The sequence below is a fragment of the Lactuca sativa genome, chromosome 4 (genome assembly GCF_002870075.4).
Source record: "Lactuca sativa cultivar Salinas chromosome 4, Lsat_Salinas_v11, whole genome shotgun sequence".
In the NCBI taxonomy this organism is placed as follows: Eukaryota; Viridiplantae; Streptophyta; class Magnoliopsida; order Asterales; family Asteraceae; genus Lactuca; species Lactuca sativa.
In genome coordinates, this window is record NC_056626.2 from 329,002,802 (window position 1) to 329,011,421 (window position 8,620).

An 8,620-nucleotide genomic window follows, 5' to 3' on the forward strand; every position below is an offset into this window, starting at 1 on the left:
CATGGAACCCGAGAATTGTCTCTTCCTCGTATTCGTCACGATAATTCACCCTTAAAATAATGCAGTTTAGTGAGTTAGTGGTTACACTACTCACGCTATGTGTTAGGTAAATCGTCGTTTCCCGTTGCCAGATACACGATTAGGGCGGATCCCTGCATCTCCATTGAGAGAATTTTAGCTATCTACCCTTGTGAGCCTCTCTTTCCATGATTTCGTTCCGAACCATTCTCAATTCTCTCCAGGCCGGAGAGTGAAACCTTTCCCCTGTATACAGGTAACTTAGTAGGAACGACTCGCATCTTATGGCCTTTTTCCGATACTCATACTCCTACTTCGATTACCAGGACTACATCATAGGGATGTAGGTCAACGTTCAAACAACCAGTACCCGAGGCACGGGAAATATTTATGCCTAATACGTTCAGGACAGAAATGTCCAGGGTTAACCATCGTCTCTCATTACCTTGTATTCCCTTCCGTGTAGGAAAAGCCATGCCACCGAAGAAGCGTAACCAATCCGCAAGCAAGAAACCTGCCCTCTTATTCGATGAAGCTACTTTCCAAGCTGCAGTCTCAGCAGCCGTAGCAGCTGTCATGGCTCACCTGAATGCTAACAACGCCAATGTTAGCAAGGGCCCTGTCGGGATTTCCAATCCTGGCAATGGACGGCAGCAACCCACTCTTCCACACTCAGCCACCCAAGAACCTCCACTGAACCCACTAAAGAGAAAACTCAAGATAGAGGAGGGAAGTACCTCGGCTCCAGGACCTTCCGAAGGGCAACGAGCTGAGACAGTCGATACCCCTGTAAATCCTTCCCTCCCGACCTCAAGAAGACCATACCTAGGAGACCTTCCCCACTGCAGCAAGTGCAGCTACCATCATCATGGTACCTGCCGGGAACTCTATTGTGCTAGGTGCCACATGCTGGGGCATACTGCTCGTGTCTGCAGAACCCTGGTTGAGTTCATTACACCAACCACCAATGTGGCGACCCGTGTAGTTTGCCACCTATGCGGTAAAATGGGACACTTTAAGTGGGACTGCCCAACTGAAGAGAAAGACAAAGACACAGAAGGAGCCTGACACTACTGCTTAGGAAGAAGCAACAAGGAAACTCGTTAGAATTTTGGTACGTCTCTCGACCCCGGATAACTAAGCTAAGAACAATAAAAGACTAATTCAAGTATAAATTCTTTCCAGTAAGGCGAAAGTCGCAGCACTGTTATAAAAATTAAAATTCATTAGGTAAAACTATGATGGCTAAACATATACGTTACGGCCATGTATATTTGAGATGGACAGACCTAGAGTGAGCGAATGCCGCCTCATTTCATGTTCCTCGTTTGGTTGTGGAGTTAGGGCGGGGTCGCTCAGTCAACAGTCCTCCCCAACTTAAATATACATGACTAGTATATGTGAGGCGATTGTAGAAATGCCTCGTGAGAATCCATTCAAGAAAAGATACTCTATTCGGAAACACTTAGAACTCTCTATAGTTCCGCGTCGACTCTATCGGTCCAAGTATCCACGGTAGCAATATATAGGACGAAACCCGAGACGCCTAGAACTTGTGTGCCTGTTCGGCACATGACTCTATCGATCTTCACTTTATATCATGTCGGAGTGTGCCAACTTCGACGACTCTAATGATCATGGTTTGACTTCGTGCAACCATGTGTACATTCTTCGTGCTGTGAGCTTTCTCCATGGCCATATCGGCAAATAAAGGTTCCTCCGAACCCGAACCTAACACAAATAATCACATCTAATGCAATTCGTCAATTGTCCCTCTTATCTCAAACCTTCCGAAGTACTCAAGTGAGGGTACCCCACGCCGTCGACCGACCCCTCGTAGTCAAATGAACACCGAAGTGAAAGGCACTGCAGATACCTCAGAAAACGACAACCATCTGAGGCATACTCCGTAGAGTCCCCTGGGAGACCCGTCTCACCTCGTACATCAGGTTCGTGAACCAAGAGAATAGAACTCATGAGGCTGACCACTACAACCAGGTATATTGTTGGCTTCCATCAAGTATTGGCGGTTAGGCCAAGCATGAGCTCTACCACGAACCTCTTTGCAAAACCCTTTCACCCCATTCGATAACATAGGAGCAGAAATCAAGAGAACTACTGCTGATTGAGCTAGTAAAGTTCCGAGTGAAGAGACCCTGTACCCACTAGATTTGACTTAGACTGAGAAAAACTTAGAACCTTTGGGAGAGTAGTTGCGGTAGGTGCTTGCACTACTCCTGCACCTTGTCCACCCAGTTATAGACCAGTGGTGCCTATCATCCTCCACCCTCTCGCAAGGAGGAAATCGTCGTCGCCCTGTAGATGATAGACTTCATTCTCCGAAGTGAACACTAGGATACCGAGAACCACAGGGTAACCTTCGCAGCCAAGAATACTTGGTCAAGTGCGAAGGTAGTTGCGTTAAATCTCATGACCCGGATCCCAAAAAGATTATGGACTCGACACCAGCTTTGGTGTTAGTCGAAGGATTATGCAGGAGCACGCACTCTCCACACTGGAATAAACCACAATCTTAGAGATTCCCTGGACTAATAGGTGTTCCACGAATACTAACTCGGGCAGAGATAGTAGAACCACCTCCCGAGATAGTCCAACACTCGTCTGGTGAAACCCTATCTCCCCGACCCTCAGGGTTTCCGTATCTCAAGCGTCGTTAGTGCAGGTCCATTTGCACAAGCTTGGGATAGACACTCTATAGCAAACCAATGACCTTAGTCGCGCAACCTACTTGACGATCTAGGAAGTCTCTATCAGCCAATAGAAGAAAACATGAAACTGGAGACCACTTGAGATTCCTAAGAACCAACCCGAAGGACTACACTACCAGTACGAGAGAGAACGTTAGGAACTTCGGAATGACAATCACGCCAGTGATGATCTTGCCATAGAAGTACACTATGTTCTAAGTACTGAAAGGCTCTACCCTTCCGAGAGCGTAGGACCATCCGAGAATACTCATGGAGACTTGGTCAAACCCTTTCCAGGCTGCCACTACCTTCGGAGATGCCACCAGATTCACACCCGATCGATCCACTTCTTAGAATCGATATGTGATTTCCTGACAACACTCTTCGTGCCTCACTCACCTTGATAGAATCCATCGAGAACCCTGACTTCATAGATACACCAGTCGGAACCCGCTAGCTACATTAGACGAAATGCGCATCCCGTATGTGAAGGTCTGTGAGAAAGACAAACACAGACTAGGAATCACTTGGGAATGCGAGGGCAACCGTATAGGAAGTACTCCCTTACCTCTACTCGGCAATTCATACCTACTTCCCTGCCTAGACCTGAATTTCGGGGCGAAATTCCCTCTAACGGGGGGATGATGTGACAACCCAAGTTGTCCCGTTACATTTCCCCGTTACCGTTAACGGAATATTCCACTGTATAAAAGTTCCGTTAATTAGAGGGCATCAATTTAATAAACATTTTCATTTGATTACCTTTAACATGCCGTTAAGTCGTGATAAAAGGAAATAAAAACACAGGACACACATTTTCGTTCATTTGGAGAATGTCAAGTTTTATTATTACGACCACTAAATCGGGTGCGACCAAAAGCACCGTTTAACGGCAGTATCGGGTAAAGTTCCACTGAGCCCCGACTGTGAAACCTATATATGGGTGAGTGGAGTCCATTGGAGACTTTTTACACTCTCTCTCTATACTCTCTCTCTAGACCCGTTTTCGCCCCGAATTCGCAACCAAACGCTTCCAAATTGTAAGTCCGCTTACCCTAGCTTATTCTAAGCCTATTGATTTATGTTTAAAGCCCAAAAACCATCCAAGAAGGCATAGGATAAGGAGTTTACGGCCCAAGAACATTCTAGGGCCGTAAACCCCTAAAAAGGTGCTAAATATGCCTTTAAACTTGACCATAAGCTTAGAAACTATTAGGGGATATAGCCTAGGGGTGTTTAAACACTAAAATGCATGGATTTAGGACTCAAAGAAGAGTTTACGGCCCAAGCACATGCTTAGGCCGTAAACTCCACAAGTCATGGTCCCAAATGTGCACCAAACTCATCCTAGGGCTTATTACATAATTTAGGGACTTATTCCTTTGAGTTTAGGACCCTTGAAACACTCCAAAATGAATTAAAGAAAGGAGTTTACGGACCATACTTGGTCAAGGCCGTAAACACCCTAAATCATGCCCAAAATTGTAGTTTTTGCCCCCCAAATGACCATAGGCTATTTCTATAAAATGCTAGAATGGAATTAAGGGCTTAAACACAAGAAAAATGAGACATTTCTTGGAGTTTACGGCCCAAGCATTATCTAGGCCGTAAACTCCCCTAAAACCCCCTCAAATGTTGGTTTTAACCACCCTAAATAGCATCAAACTTCATAAGAAAATCCTAGAAAGGCATTAGAGGCTTGAAACTTCACAAATCACTAAGGGTGAGAGTTTACGGCCGTAAACTCCCTTGGGAGAGTTCTTAGGCCGTAAACTCCTATAAAATACCCTTAGAGGCCTCAATTCCACTCATGCCTTTTGAGAAAAGTGCTTAGAATAAATCAAGGAACAAGCTAGAAGCATCAAACACCAAGGATTATGACCTTGGGAGTTTACGGCCGCAAACTCCCTTAGGTTGGGCCGTAAACTCCTTGTTTGGTCCATATTGATGCTTTAAACCCCTTTACACCCTTGATACTTGAGTATAGCAAAGTCCCACAGCTGATAGGAGACCCTTAGCACCCTTAAACGCTACCCGGGACCCCAAACACTCAACCAAAAGTGTTTTCCACTCCTTTGAGTGTGTATAATTGTTTAATTAGTATATTATATGCTAATTGTATGTGAACATATGTTATCATATGTTAAAATAGGTCCTTGTGTGTGTTCAAGTCCTTGCGTGACCCCGAAAGCCTAAACGGCACTACCGTCGGACCTACTTACACCAGGTGAGTTCATACCCCTGAATGAACCTTTTAAATGCTTTTAAATGTTTTATAGGGGGGGATTACAAGTTAAACATGCCAGTTATCATATCAATCACATGTGATTGATAACCCGCATGCACAAGATTTTACCACTGTACACTGTTTTACCGAGTAGGACACTGTAAATGGCTTTAAAAAAAAAGGGGTTTTTAAATTGTTCAAGTTCTTACTTATATTGCTTATCAAAGATTCATTTTCAAAATGATTTATAAAATATTCCCAAAGATTTCTAAAGGTTTTCACACTTAATTTATCAAAGAATACAAATGCGATTTTCCTGAGTAATAAGGTTGTCAAAGGTTTTCATGAATACTTTTAATTGTTAATTACTGCTGCTTCGCTTATACTTATTTTATACTCCTACTCCGTAATGCTTTCACTTATACTTGAAGTCACTTATACCTGATGAATCTTATACTTATTCACCCTCTTACTTGGCGATACGAGCCTACTTCGCTTATACTTGAGATCGACTTTACTTCACTTATACTTGATACGCTCTTACTTCACCTGTTGTCATCTCCACTTCGCGATGCGCTTATACTTATTCAACATTTATACTTCACTTGCGACCGCTCTTAATTCACTTATTAGACACTCCTACTTCACGAGAATCACTTTCACTTGATACCCACTCATGCATAGTTAGATGTATGTATGTGCTTGTGTAGACACATATAAATAATGGTTGAAGGACTTAGGAAGGTTTGTCCACCCTATTTCCTTTTCTTCGTTGAGATGTGGTCTGGTGGGATCGGATATCCATCCGAAGGTCGTTTGATTCATTAGTTATATACTATGTTTACGAGCTTAGACATACGGGTTATTCCAGTCAATTCAGTTAAGAGTCTCAACCCCTATTTTATACTTTCGTCAGAAACCCACTATTGGGAAGTCTCTACCTCTAGTCCAGCACTTTCATTAGAAACCCACTATTTGGGATGCATCTTCGGGACGCGGCCTTCTCCGTCGTCTAGTTGGTAACCAGAGTCTCCTGTAGGGAGAGCGGACATTATGTGTATAGGCCTATACGGGATTGACAACCCCGCACCCTGACTGCTAGCTACAGTCCACGGCCCACCAAGCCAAGGGGTGACAAATGTCACATTAAATAGATGCTTGTAGGGCGTCTGGAACTCTAGTCAGTATGGTTACGAGTATCCTGGGTTGCCTTATAATTCATGGCTTTAGGGTAACGGTATTTCGTCAGCAATTTACACTGTATGCTGATGTCACTTTTCAGAGTCTCTGTTTCGACCTTGCTAGTTGTATCTTTCAATTGATACTGTCTGGGGTCTATAGTCTATGTTTTGACCTTGCTAGCTGTATCTTAATTTGATACTGTATGGGGTCTATAGTCTCTGTTTCGACCTTGCTAGCTGTATCTTTCATTTGATACTGTCTGGGGTCTATAGTCTCCGTTTTGACCTTGCTAGCTGTATCTTCCAATTGATACTGTCTGGGGTCTGTAGTCCTTGTTTTGACCTGGCGAGATGTACTTTTCTTTTGGTATTGTCTGCGGTCTATATTCACTGTCTTAGACCTTACTAGCTGTACCTTTCACCTAGTACCTTCTGGGGTCTGTGTCTCCCTTTGCTAGACTGAACCAGGCGTGTCGTTAGTTCGATACCCTCCTGGAGTCTATGATTCTTTGCCTTAGCCAGCAGTCCTCACTGCTGAGGCATATGTTATTCCCTGATGTCTCTTGCTTTCTTTAATAATCAAATTCAGTATTTTGATAATAATAGCAATTAAGGGAGAATACCTCTTACCACAATACACTGAACAGTCTTGGTAGAAGGCTGCTTTATTTAAAGAAAATATAGGATTTTCTGGAAAGAACACTGATGCTTAGAAAACACTTAAACCACTACTTACCAAAGTTATTTGACTAAATGACATTAAATACTTATGAACTCACCAGCATTTGTAAAAAATGCTGATACTCGCTTTTCAAATAACTTGTAATCTCAGGTCAGCAATTAGACAGGTACATCCCCGGAGCTGCTGATGAAGATGGCTTAAGTACCTTGCTGCACTTTATATATTTTGCTTGTATTACTTTGATACTATGTAATGTAACCATGTAAAATTTTTACTATTAATGCAATGTTTTGTTGTACTTTGATTACTATATGCATGTGTTGTGATACTTGACATGACGTCATCCACCCCAGAACGTTTCCGCCGTTCCGGTTTTGGGGTGTGACATTTAGCCTTACCAGGGTGATACAAAATCTTATAGTCATAGTCTTTCACTACATCCAACCACCTCCTCTGTCTCATATTTAGGTTGGGCTAATCGATAAGGTACTTCAGGCTCTTATGGTCTGTGTATATGGTACACCGGACACCATAATGGTAGTGATGCCAAATCTTGAGGGCGAACACCACCGCCCTAACTCCAAATCGTAGGTGGGATACCTCGTCTCATGAGGCTTCAACTGCCTCAATGCATATGATATCACGTGTCCCAGTTATATCAACATGGTACACATCCCTGATGTAGATGCATCATAGTAAACTACGAACTCCTCCACTCCGTTGGGAAGGGCTAACACTGGAGCTTCTCACAGTCTCTAGCGAAGAGTCTCGAATGAGGCTTGCTGCTCGGGCCCTCAAGCAAAAGTAACACCCTTCCTAGTCAATATGGTAAGAGGAACGACAATCTTGGAGAAATCCCTGATTAATCTCCGGTAGTAGCCTTCCAGGCTAAGAAAACTCCTGATCTCGGATGGTGACCTCGACACCTCCCATCGCATAACTGCCTCGATCTCGGCTGGGTCAACAAAAATCCCATTTTGGTTAACGAGGTGTCCTAAGAACTGGACCTCTCATAACCAGAAATCACACTTGGACAATTTGGCATAAAGCGTCTCCGTCCCCAATACTCCAAGAAACTCCCAAAGATGCTCCTCATGTTGCTCTCTGGACTCTAGTATACATAAATGTCATCGATGAACACGATCACCGATCTGTCCAACATGGGCCTGCACACCCGGTTCATGAGATCTATGAACGATGCTGGTTCATTGGTGAGTCCTAAAGGCATCACCACAAACTCCTAGTGCCTACAACGAGTCCTAAAGGTCGTCTTCTGGATATCCTCCTCGCAAACTATTATCTTATGATACCCAGATCTCAAATTAATCTTGAAAACCAAGACGCCCCCTGCAACTAATAGAATAAATTGTTGATCCTCGGTAGCGGATAACGGTTCTTGACTGTCAGCTTGTTCGAATCCCGGTAGTCATTACACATCCAGTGTGAACCATCCTTTTTCTTAAAAAAAAAGGATCAACGCTTTCCACAGTGAGCTACTCGGTCTAATAAAACCCTTCCCCAGCAGCTCCTAGAGATACGCGGATAACTCCTGCATCTCAGGCGGCGCAAGGTGATAAGCTACCTTGGCAATAGGCGTCGTAACCATAATCAAATTGATCCGGAACTCCACCTGCCTCTCGGGAGGTACACCCGACAATTCCTTAGGGAACATGTCCGGGAACTCACACACTACCGACACTTCGAAGTTAGAACTCGTCCTCTCCAATACACATCCCCGGAATACATCAATCGAAAAAACCGCATGCTAGTCGGCTATAGAAACCCTCAGTGATCGACTCAAAGC